This window comes from Globicephala melas, chromosome 1 (assembly GCF_963455315.2).
Source record: "Globicephala melas chromosome 1, mGloMel1.2, whole genome shotgun sequence".
Lineage (NCBI taxonomy): Eukaryota > Metazoa > Chordata > Mammalia > Artiodactyla > Delphinidae > Globicephala > Globicephala melas.
In genome coordinates, this window is record NC_083314.1 from 38,361,046 (window position 1) to 38,374,833 (window position 13,788).

The window sequence follows — 13,788 nt, forward strand, 5'->3', positions numbered from 1 at the left end:
TAATTTAAATGGATTTTGAGAATTCATATGGTAGTTATTTAAGGCCTAGACAGTTACGAAGAAAGTTCTTTTCTTTTTACAGTTTAAACCATCTTTTAGTCATTGTGCCTTGTCTTAGTAGTTAAGAGAAAAACATAATATGGGATTTTGGTCATTGGTAACTTTGGAAATGCTTCTTTATAAATTTAATTAAGCATCAATTATCTATGAGGAAAATATTTATAAACTAAATCTTTTAAAATTTCATAATGAACAGCTTTTTCAAGATGATAGATTAAAATATTTTTGAAGTCTAAAAATCTGTATTTTTACTACATTGACAAAAGATTAATTGCAGTTCTATAAATTACATTAGTTATAATATGTTGAATGATTACACTATAGTAAACACTATTCTAAACACTTTACATAAATTAACTCTCTTAATTTTCACAATAATCCTAAGAGACAAATGCCATCAGTGTCCATATTTTGCAGATGAGGACACTAAGCACAGTGAGGCCGAGTAACTTGTCTGAGGTTGTACAGCAACTGTGTGAGGGAGCCAGGATTCAAATACAGTCATCTGTCCTCAGATCTGATGCCCTGAACCTCTCCACTGAAATACCTCTGTCTTTTTACATAACTTTTACACCTAAATAAGTTCTTAATATTGCTGTTTTTATTGTGTAAGTAATACATGTTCATTATTGAAAAAATCAGAAGTTACAGATGAACGAATAGAACAGTTACTCATATTCCCACCATCACAAAACTATTGCTTTCATTTTCATGTATCCTTTTATAGATATTTCTCTTTGCATGTGTATTTTTAAATCAAAATGGCTTCTACTTTACACAGTGTGTAGTAATCTGCTTTTGTTCGACTCAAAAATATAGTTTTCCTTGCCAATATGTATACTTCTATGACATCAAATATACAAATTGTATAATATATTACTACATGGATGTACCATATTTATTTAGTAATTTCCAGTTACTGACATTTAGTCTGTTTCTTATTTTTCCTTATGAATAAGGTTGTTCTTAATAATTCCTAAAATTTGACTTCTTTTCTACCGTATTCTTTGACATTCTCTGTTCCTTCAAGATACTGACTTGAATTGCACTGCTCAGAGGAGCTTTTTTCACTCTGTGCTTATGTTTTCTGTGTTTGTTTTTTTTTTTTTTTTTTTGCGGTACGCGGGCCTCTCACTGTTGTGGCCTCTCCCGTTGCGGAGCACAGGCTCCAGACGCGCAGGCTCAGCGGCCATGGCTCACGGGCCCAGCCGCTCCGCGGCATGTGGAATCTTCCCGGACCGGGGCACGAACCCGTGTCCCCTGCATCGGCAGGTGGACTCTCAACCACTGCGCCACCAGGGGAGCCCTGTGCTTATGTTTTTAATAAGGCATCTGGATGTGATTTGTGCATGTTCATGTTTTGTATAGTGCCAAAAACAATTCAAGGTGTAGTACATTTGTGAGGGCATTGTAGTGACTCAGAAATGGTGATATTAAAAATATTTAACAACTGGTATGGTAATATAAACTAGTATATTAATCAAGAGGAAATAAAAATTGAATATAGTCATTTTATTCTCTACCTAAATTAAAGTTTTTCTATTATAAAACTAATTACCAAAGGGTATAAGTTATAGGAAAAACTATCAAGTTATTCTAGTAATTTCATACTCATTTAATTGTTTTTAGATATTGTTGCTATGATCTTCTGTTTGCTGCTATTACCAGCTAAATGATATGCTTTTCTGAGCCATTATTTGACATTGGGAACTATCTCAAACTCTTCCAGTTATTTTCCCATTAAATTTGTAGTCATTAGTTGATTTGTCTTAATAACTAGAAACTTTCTCTTAATAGTAATGTTATTTATGATACAGAATCCTATATCAGCTTCTGCTGAACTAAAAAATTATATGAAAATGTTTTCTAGTCTGCATAATACTGACAGATATTTTTAATATATTCACTATCTCTAGAAACACTAAATGCACAAAAATAATTTATTGGAATGCTATATTTAATAAAGTTGAATTTAATCCATCGAGATAGATGAGAGAGAAAGAGAAAGAAAGAAAAAGAAAGAGGTGAACTTGGGCGCTTTGTTTTTGAGCTGCACAGGTTTGAATCCTGACTCTGCCATATTCCTCTCTGTGCTAATATTTTCTTATCTGGTAAACAGATGTGATGCTAATAAATGTAATACCAAAACAAGCTAATATTTGTTTATAACAGTGCCAGTCACTGGACAACTGATAGGTAAAGGTTAACTCTCATTTTTAGTAATGAAATTAATATTATTATGCCAGTGTTGGGTAGGCATTCAATGAGTCTGTGAAACTCAGAAGAATATTAGGAAGGGGTTCCCTGTCCTGGGCATCTCCCCAGCTTCATATTGCCAGCCTACCGTGATCTCTGTCCCATTACAGGAATGTTTGCAGTGCAATACCAAGATGATGCCTGCAGTGACTTCCATTACCACCTACTCCTCTGCCATCCTTAGATCTTTCAGAGCCAGTCCTATAGTGGCTGTAGTTACCATAAGGAGCTGCATGAGGGGATGTAGACAGGCAGCAGGTAGCTATAACTTGGGTAGACCAGATGGACATTGAGCATTCGTTTGCTGGAGGGCCAGTGCCAATAGTGTCTCCTCCTGTAGTGTCTGTGGGAACATGTCAGGATAGGGCCTGGATCACTGCTGGGTGGGTGCTAAGGCATCCTTTACCCAGGGCTCCTGAGGTAGCCAGATAGGAGGCCTTAGGTTAACCTTCTAGAGTCCCTATGGTGTCCAGGAGATGGAACTTGTGGTGGCTACTTGCTAGACAACAACCAGCCTAAAGGAAGTTTCCAGATGAGGAAACTGAAGCTATACTGGTACTATATGGTGAATGTCAGCCCTGAGCTGATCGCTGATCATGGTTTGATTACTAGTGAAATAGGTAAAGCCCAATAATTTACGAAAAATTATTTCCTAGGGGTAGTATATGTGTGTAGGCAATATATGAATGCTTAATATTTACACTGCTATTGAGAGATCTCCAGCATATATTAAGTGGGGAAAAAAAGCAAAGTCCAGAAAAATGTGTGTACTATACTACCCTTAATGTGAGAAAGGGAGAATATGTTTGTATTTGCTTATATTTAAAAATAATGGAAGGGAAAACAAGAACTTTAACAAATAGTTACCTGCAAGGAAGGGAGGGATGGAAGGAGGGAATGGGGTAGAGGGGACAGGGATGGAAACTAGACTTCTCTGGAAAGCCTTGTTTTACATAATTATAAAACAGAATTAAATTTAAAAACACACCCTAAAAACCAAAAGTACAGTAAAACAAAGGAACTTAGTTGTGTATTCAGTTAGCTTAACCATACAGAGAGGGATGTTTAATTTTTTTTTTTTTAAGTGAAAGGTTGGTAGGAAGATGTTACTGTAATCCAAAGGGCATATCATAGTTTTCACCTGCAATAGTAGCAGTGGGGATAGAAATAAGGAGATTTGAGACATATTTTGTTATGAAGATCGACGAACTTTCAATTCAATATGGGGGGTGACAAAGTGAGAAATCTAGGATAGATTCCTGGGTTTTCGGTTGATCAGTGAGGATGGTATGAGAAAAACTAGGATAAAAATTAGGATTTTGTGGACATGTTAAGACAATTTGAGATATCCACTTAAAATATCAATTTTATAGTTCACTGTATGTATCTGAATACATACATTTCCTTTCTGCAAGGAAAGATCTGGGCTAGAAATATGAATTTGGGAATCATAACTGTATACATGGTATTTAAAACAAGTAGCAGGATACAAAATTAATGCACAGAAATCTCTGGCATTCCTATACACTAATGATGAAAAATCTGAAAGTGAAATCAAGAAAACACTCCCATTTACCACTGCAACAAAAAGAATAAAATATCTAGGAGTAAACCTACCTAAGGAGACAAAAGACCTGTATGCAGAAAATTATAAGGCACTGATGAAAGAAATTAAAGACAAATACAAATAGATGGAGAGATATACCATGTTCTTGGATTGGAAGAATCAACATTGTGAAAATGACTCTACTACCCAAAGCAATCTACAGATTCAATGCAATCCCTATCAAACTACCACTGGCATTTTTCACAGAACTAGAACAAAAAATTTCACAATTTGTATGGAAACACAAAAGACCCTGAATAGCCAAAGCAATCTTGAGAACGAAAAACAGAGCTGGAGGAATCAGACTCCCTGACTTCAGACTATACTACAAAGCTACAGTAATCAAAACAGTATGGTACTGGCACAAAAAACAAATATAGATCAATGGAACAGGATAGAAAGCCCAGAGATAAACCCACACACATATGGTCACCTTATCTTTGATAAAGGAGGCAAGAATGTACAGTGGAGAAAGGACAGCCTCTCCAATAAGTGGTGCTGGGAAAACTGGACAGGTACATGTAAAAGTATGAGATTAGATCACTCCCTAACACCATACACAAAAATAAGCTCAAAATGGATTAAAGACCTAAATGTAAGGCCAGAAACTATCAAACTCTTAGAGGAAAACATAGGCAGGACACTCTATGACATAAATCACAGCAAGATCCTTTTTGACCCACCTCCTAGAGAAATGGAAATAAAAACAAAAATAAACAAATGGGACCTAATGAAACTTCAAAGCTTTTGCACAGCAAAGGAAACCATAAACAAGACGAAAAGACAACCCTCAGAATGGGAGAAAATATTTGCAAATGAAGCAACTGACAAAGGATTAATCTCCAAAATTTATAAGCAGCTCAGGCAGCTTAATAACAAAAAAAAACAACCCAGTCCAAAAATGGGCAGAAGACCTAAATAGACATGTCTCCAAAGAAGATATATGGACTGCCAACAAACACATGAAAGAATGCTCAACATCATTAATCATTAGAGAAATGCAAATCAAAACTACAATGAGATATCATCTCACACCAGTCAGAATGGCCATCATCAAAAAATCTAGAAACAATAAATGCTGGAGAGGGTGTGGAGAAAAGGGAACCCTCTTGCACTGTTGGTGGGAATGTAAATTGATACAGCCACTGTGAAGAACAGTATGGAGGTTCCTTAAAAAACTGCAAATAGAACTACCATATGACCCAACAATCCCACTACCCAACAATCCCACTTTCTCAGGCATATACCCTGAGAAAACCATAATTCAAAAAGAGTCATGTACCAAGTTCATTGCAGCTCTCATGTTCATTTCATAGCCCGGAGATGGAAACAACTTAAGTGTCCATCATCGGATGAATGGATAAAGAAGATGTGGCACATATATACAATGGAATATTACTCAGCCATAAAAAGAAACGAAATTGAACTATTTGTAATGAGGTGGATAGACCTAGAGTCTGTCATACAGAGTGAAGTAAGTCAGAAAGAGAGAGACAAATACCGTATGCTAACACATATATATGGAATTTAAGGAAAAATGTCATGAAGAACCTAGGGGAAAGACAGGAATAAAGACACAGACCTACTGGAGAACGGACTTGAGGATATGGGGAGGGGGAAGGGTAAGCTGTGACAGGGCGAGAGAGAGGCATGGACATATATACAGTACAAAACGTAAGGTAGATAGCTAGTGGGAAGCAGCCGCATGGCACAGGGAGATCAGCTCGGTGCTTTGTGATCGCCTGGAGGGGTGGGATAGGGAGGGTGGGAGGGAGGGAGACACAAGAGGGAAGAGATATGGGAACATATGTATATGTATAACTGATTCATTTTGTTGTAAAGCAGAAACTAACACACCATTGTAAAGCAATTATACTCCAATAAAGATGTTAAAAAAAAAAAAACCAAGGGACTCTATTTTAATGATGCCTGTTTATTATATACTACACTATAATCAAATGTGCCTCGCAGACTATTCCAGATTTTTGATTAGGATAATATTGACACAGTGAATTTCAGTAATGTGGACAAATGGAGTATGCTTTTTAAAAAAAATCATGTAAAATATTATACTCCTTTGTATTGGCATCTCAGTTTAAAACAGTTCCCCCTTCTCTGAGGACTATCTCTAATTTCTAGGGGTGGAGCCCCAGCAGTTACATCTGTATTTCATGACCTTACCCCTGTGGCTGTGGTTGATTGATCCAGCGTTCTAAAGAGAAGGTGCGTCAACTTCCACTTTTGGGTCCCTAGAGGGATCCTGGTTCATGCCTCATTTTAAAGGCTTAGTTTTTCAGTCATTTCTTGGATCATGTGACATATATCCTTTTTCATATACATTTATATCTCTAGCCTACGGTAGCTCTAGTTGGTTTCTGTTGCTAACTAATACAGAAATGTATGTAGAGACCCTTGTGTTTTACTATCTGAGGCTCTGTATTGAGTTTCGTTAAATTTTGAGAACCTTTAGAAATTTCACCTCATCTTTTTCCCCCATTTAAGCCATTGCTGGCATCTGTCCTTTTGTGGAAAACTTCTATTGCTTGAGACAATGTTTTAGTGAATCAAGGCCATAAGAATCTTTTGTTTCAGTTTCAGAACTTGTCAGGATGCTTCCTCCAGCAAATGTGATAGATTTATTCTTTTTGGATCTAATAGTGTTGATATTAAAGATATCTTCCTGCTCAGACATTTTTATTCAAAGGATAAAAGTGTCTTAAAAGTTTTCCCCTTCCTTGGAATGTTCAGAAAGTGATTCTCTTTATTTTTTGATTTTTATTTTGTTCATAAATTTATTTTTGGCTGCGTTGGGTCTTTGTTGCTGCACGCGGGCTTTCTCTAGTCGTGGCAGATGGGGGCTACTCTTCGTTGCAGTGCGCGGGCTTCTCATCGTGGTGGCTTCTCTTGTTGCGGAGCACGGGCTCTAGGCACACAGGCTTCAGTAGTTGCGGCACACGGGCTCAGTAGTTGTGGCTCACGGGCTCTAGAGGGCACGCTCAGTAGTTGTGACTCACAGGCTTAGTTGCTCCACAGCATGTGGGATGTTCCCGGACCAGGGCTGAAACCCCTGCAATGGCAGGTGGATTCTTAACCAGTGTGCCACCAGGGAAGTCCTAAGTCTCTTTAATAATATTATATATTCTTATTGAATATATATATGTATAAAATTTTCACATGTATTTAGATTTTAAAATAATAGAAGCATTCAGTGCTGCACACATTCAGTTGAAAGTTTCTAATACAGTGAAAATTGTGGAAGTTAATTTCATCAGTGTGAATTAATCCACAAAATATTTTCCTAATGTATTTGACAAAACCTTGTCAAATGAAGATCTGTTTATTCAGAATAATGCTAAATATAAAGTAAATGCTTTTCCCAAATTAATAAGATTTCTGTACATATGAGGTGCTTTGAATGCGTTTAATTTGAAGTTTATTTATTTCAGAATGTTACATTTCCAATTAATACATTTTAAATTTTTTAAGTTTAGCATACTTTAAGGGAGGACATATTCTGTGTGTTTTTGTATGTGTGGGTTTTTTTGCATTCAGATAAAATAAACTTTAAAAACAGAATAATGCTACCAGCATCTGTGAAGGAATATTCCTTCCTATGAGATGAAGGCTTGGAAGAAACCTTCCTCTAGCCATTTCATGTCTCTGATGTAATTGTAGTTACATGAATAAACAAGAAGGGTTTTTACCAAATGAAACAAAACTCCTCATCTTTCTGAACTCTGGTTTAGGATAGCATTTGGATGAGATCTACCCTTGTAATAAAAATTTAAGATCTCCTATTGTGTTCTCACCAGTCACACACACACAAAAAAAACCCACATATTTTTTAAAAACGGAGAGCACAAAGAAACATCTGGAGGTGATGGATATGTTTATTACCTTGATTATGGCGATGGTTTCATGGGTGAATGCACATGTCCAAACTCATCAAATTGTGTATGTTGAATATGTGCAGTTTTTGTGTATCAGTTATACCTCAATGAAGCTGTTAAAAGAAGGAAAACTTTTAAATAGAATAGCACTTGGAGATAACATTTTGGAGGTGCATTTATCAGTAATAACTAGTAGACTCTGTGTATATGAAATCAAATGAAATATTAATAATAAATAAGTAAAATCATTATATTAAAACAGAAACTAGGGCTTCCCTGGTGGCGCAGTGGTCGAGAGCCCGCCTGCCGATGCAGGGGACACGGGTTTGTGCCCTGGTCCGGGAGGATCCCACATGCCGCGGATCAGCTGGGCCCGTGAGCCATGGCCGCTGAGCCTGCACGTCCGGAGCCTGTGCTCCGCAACGGGAGAGGCCACAACAGTGAGAGGCCCGCATACCGCAAAAAAAAGAAAAACAAAAAAACCCAGAAACTAGATTTTCTAAGTCTTTATGGGAATATTTTTCTTTGTTTGTATTATAGGTAGAACATTTCCCAGTGACTTTAGAACTTCTAAATTTTTAGAAAATTATCATCTTCTAATTAATCCTCAAATATTTTGCAAATTTTATTGTATGGTCTATTTGTCCTTGGGAAATACATTCTTTTGTGTCTTATTTGATAATATAAATTACACAGTAAAAAAAAAATTACTTGATTTATTTTAATAGTAATTACTCATTTATTGAATACATTGTTTAGTAAGTATTTTTTAAAATCAGCTTTATTGAGATTATTTTACATATAAAATTTACTCATTTCAAGTGTGTAATTCAGTGATTTTTAAAGTAACTTTATACCGAATGGTACAGCTATCACCTTAAATTATTTCTGGAACATTTTTATTCTCCAAAAAGATCTCTCATGCACTCTTACAGTTAATCACTATTCTCACCCTTAGTCTCAGGCAATTGCTAATCTACTTTCTATAAGTTTGCCTATTCTGGACGTTACATATAAATGAAAGCATACAACGTGTAGTCTCTTGTGTCTGGCTTCTTTCACTTAACATAATGTTTTTGAGTTTTATCTCTTGATGTTGATGTGTCGGTAGTTTGTTCCTTTCTATTACTGAGTCCTGTTTCATTGTATAGATATACCACATATTCTGTATACATTCATTGGTTGATGAACATTTAGTGCATTTTCAGTTTTTGACTATTGCAAATAATGCTATTATGAAGTCACATGCAAGTCTTCGTGTGGTTTCCAGTAAGTAAGCTAAGATCTTTATGTTTAATGCATTTAATCTTCTCAACATCTCTATATGTTAAATAGTAACATCATCCCCATTTTACAGATGAGGAAGCTGTAAAATTACGTTAACATCGTACACCTAGTAAGTGGTGGGCCCAAGTATGTAACCACTTTCATTAGTTTCTCGTATATCCTTCCTATGGTTTTGTTTTTGTTTTTGCAGAAATAAGAGTGTGTATTTTATTATTTCCCCATTGTTATGTAAAAGTTAGTATACATATATATACATACGCACGTGTGTGTATGTATATGTATGTATATATATAAAATTTTTTATTTTGCATCTTCCTCTTGTTACTTAGTATATCTAGGAAATTACTAGGTCATAGAGATCATCTTCCTTCTTTTTACACCTGCAGAGTACACCTGAATAAGTATATAGCATAGTCAACCAGTCTCCTACATATCGGGGAAGTATCTTTCAGACTACTTTTTAAAAATTTTTTTATTTAAAAAAAATTTTTTTTAATTGAAGTATGGTTGACTTACAATGTTATGTTAGTTTCAAGTATACAGCAAAGTTATTCAGTATTTATATATATATATATATATATACACACACACACACACACATATATATTCTTTTTCTGATTCTTTTCCCTTATAGGTTATTACAAAATATTGAGTACAGTTTCCTGTGCTACAGTAGGTCCTTGTTGGTTATCTATTTTATATATAGTAGTGTTTATATGTTAATCCCAAACTCCTAATTTATCCCTCCCTCCCTTTCCCCTTTGGTAACCATAAGTTTGTTTTCTATGTCTGTGGGTCAGACTACTGTCTATACAATGTTAATATCAAGTTTCTTTGAAGACTAATCAGCCTTATATCTGTTGCTTTGTTTCCTTTATACTTAATATGGTTGAGACTACTAAGTATATTTTAGTTGTTTTTAACAGATTATTGAACTTTCTTATTGGCTGTTATATATGGTAACTTTTGGGCCTTTTTTCAAACACACACACACGTATATACATATATATATATATATATATATATATACACACAGTCAAATTTCTTGGTTTGTATTCTGAACTGAAATCTATCAGGAATACTCAAAGTACCAACAATGACTTATTGAATTCTTTTCAAGCTCTTATCTGTTAAGTTACTCTTTAAGAGCAGTTTATTTGAACTCTTAATTACAGAACTTTTAGTATATTCAGGCTCTTGGGTGTTTTTTCCCCCATGGTAAACTGATTAGAACCAATTTTAGATATTAAAAGCTTCCTAAGCACAGAAACAATGGCATTCGTAGGCAATTTAATAAATAATAAAGAGTTACCAGGCAGGAAGCATTGTGAATGGTTAGGGGTCCATTCAACAGATTGCTCACAGGAAATTAAAGAGGTATATTAATTAATAAAAAGTTCCACCTGTCTATTAAAAGTTTATAAGTTTTCCTTTTAAAAAATCTCAATCCATAATGTGTTACCTTTAAGTTTTAGGTGTGACATTAAATGCCAAGGTCATTCTGCTGTATTCTCTACATTTTTTTACAACTTCCAGTATTATAATTTTATACAGAATCTGCTACATGGCTGCAGACTTTCTCCCTTCATTTATTTACACATAAAGACATAGTCCAGATCAAAGAAGGCCAAATTATACCAAAACATGGAAATTTGGTATCCATACATATAATCCATTATTTACTTAATTCTTCTTTGCTCTTTTACTACTGATTTATGCCACGGTATTTTTTTGAATGCCTGCTGTGCTATGCATATGTAGAAAAATAGTTTTTAAGAGAAAATGAACTTCTTTCTCCTGAGTCTGAGCAGCGGCAAATGGTCATGAGTTGCTGGTAGTAGTAAAATATGAGACTGAAAAGTTGTTGGTATAGGTCATTTAGGTCTTCGCTGCTGGGCTAAGCAACTTAAACTTTCTTTTCAGTGATAAAGAGCCATTGTAAGATTTTTAAATAGGAGCATTACATGACCTGACATTTGTTCTAGCAAGAAAGCACTGCAAAGTCTATGAAGAATGGATTAGAGATCTGAGAAATTAGAGGTAGGAAGATAAGTTAACTGTTCAGGCAAGAAATTTTTATGGTTTACTTCAGCAACAATAGGAATCTTGTCAAGTAGCTAAATGTAACAATTTCTAGCGTTCATTAGGCAATTTTGTGGATTATGTCTGCAGAATGAGTGCTTAAATGTTCAACTTCTGGTATCAAACTCATTAAAACCTAAAGCCATTAGCCATTATTCTAACCCTGGTCTTACTATCAGAACACCTTTTAGTTTTTATAAAACTAATTCATGTAGATAAGTACATAAAAAATCAGCAGTCTTCTGGTTTACTTTCTCATTTTGGTGTAGAATATATCTTCCAGTAGCTTCCAGAGAAATGTTGTATTGAATGTGAGCTTTTTGAAATGTTGCACTTATCTTTATTTTAACTTCCTAAGTGATGGATGGTTTGGCCAGATATTTAATGCTACTTTAGAAATCATTTTCCCTTAGGATTGTGAAGACATTGCTCTATTGTCTTCACATTTACAATGTTGCTGTAAGAAGCCTATTCCATTTTGATTCTCAGTCATTTTTCGATGACTTATTTTCTCTGGAAATTTCAGCATATTCTCTTTCTCTTATATTGTACAATTTTATAATGATGTACTTTGAGCACAACTTAATTATAACTAGTTTCTGATGCCATTCAGGTTTCTTTTTTAATAATAACTTTTATTTTTTTTAATTAATTAATTTATTTAGTTTTGGCTGCATTGGGTCTTCGTTGCTGCTCACGGCCTTTCTCTAGTTGCGGCGAGAGGGGGCTACTCTTTGTTGCGGTGTGTGGGCTTCTTATTGTGGTGGCTTCTCTTGTGGAGCACGGGCTCTAGAGCGCAGGCTCAGTAGTTGTGGCATGCAGGCTCAGTAGTTGTGGCTCGCGGGCTCAGGAGTTGTGGTACATGGGCTTAGTTGCTCCGTGGCATGTGGGATCTTCCCGGACCAGGACTTGAACCTGTGTCCCCTGCGTTGACAGGCTGATTCTTAACCACTGTGCCACCAGGGAAGTCCTGGCCATTCAGTTTTTCAGAAGAATCGTCCATCACCCTTCTTTTGGTAGGCATGTGGTAGATGCTTGACTGCCAGCTCTCTAGGAACTGAGTAATAATAGGCAGCTAAGTGTCTTGCCAATCATCATACAGATTTTCACTTATTCTCTGTTTTCAGTATGATGACTCTCCCTCTTCCTCCTATGCCTATGTTGATGTCCCTTAATTGGGTACGTGGATGCTTAGTATGGAGGATGCAGTTTGAGGTCGGGATGCTAATTCCTTATCATGAAGCTTTTATCTGCCTTTCTTTGTTTTTGGCAAACACCTCCCCTACCACCTTCCATAGTACCTGAGCCTTTCTGGAGTTCTGTGGAGTGAATTGGTTTGTTTCTCATCATATTCTAACTTAGTCATATGAGTCAGGAAATGAATACAGTGTGGACAAACTTAATTCGAATCCGTCTTTGATTTTTATTATCAGTGTAACACAGTTAGCTTTTGTGAGTATAATTTATTGAAAAAACTGAGTTCATAAACTTGGAACTATCTACAGAAATGGGAACAGCTGGCTTTTCACTGATGTTTTATTAGTCAAGAAAGCAAAAGTAGCCCATTTTTTTCCTATCAGAATGTTACTCTTAAAAACAGAACTATCTCCCATCCAAAAAGTTAATTCCAGTTATAGTTACTGGTTAGATAGTTAAAATTTAAATTAATTTTAAATTAATTCTCAGTTACCATTTTCACTTCACCTCTGACAAACCTTTTAGAAACTACCTCTAAACAAGGATGTCTCTCTTCTTAGAGAACATTTAGAAACACCATGTAATTACGATTTTTGATGCTATATTTTAAAAGGACTTTGCTCTTTTGCCTATAACTAACCAGGATTTTGGTGAAAGTTCTTTAATTATACAGGTAGACGTAAAGTTTGCCTATTTTAAAATCACTTAAAATATTGATATAAATTAGACCCAAAGCCTTATTTTCATAAGTTTATGTTCTTTCAAGTACATTCAATGACAGTGTTAACAAAAGCTGTACTGACTTAAATATTTCCAACATTTGGACTAATGGAGCTGATGTCTCTCAAGAGCTTGCAGTGAAACCATGTATAAAGGAATCTAAGGGGTGTGAAATCAGATGAGAATTGGACCAACTAAAGCTAGTTGAGACCCCCAAAATATTCCACAATAATTAAACTTGTGCCCCTTGGCTGGGTTCTGTGGATCCTTAGGAGTAGCTTGCTCTAGGAGTGAGATCAAACGAGGGGTGGGAAATGAAAATGGGGAGATGGAGATCTAGCTCCTCATCTCTTATTGGCTTAAATAAGTTAGATTTTATTTGAGCATAGGTTTCTGTACCTAGAAGGTTTTTTCTGAAAGTTAGTAGTACTGATAGTTGAAATCAAAAGATTGAAGACAAATTTGAGCATGAGGTAGTATCAATATCTAAATCAGGCTTTCCTTGTTCTCCTGTTGCTAAACACCTCCTTCGGTTGGTTATTGTTTCCTGTGGTCATCATGCTTTTTCCTGACTTTGTACCTTTGTTGATATTGTACCCGAATTTGGAATATCATAGTCTCTTTCTACCTAGTTAGCTCTATATTTCAAAGCAAAAGTTAAGGCCAGCTCCTGCCATGAAGCTTTCATAC

At 35.6% G+C, this 13,788-nt stretch overlaps 1 protein-coding gene across 1 annotated transcript in view; it reads left to right on the top strand.

The window, feature by feature from the left end:
- Positions 1-13,788, top strand: part of SYT14 (synaptotagmin 14) — a 229,924-nt gene that overhangs the window by 101,059 nt on the left and 115,077 nt on the right. The gene's annotated exons all lie outside the window — the stretch shown is intronic.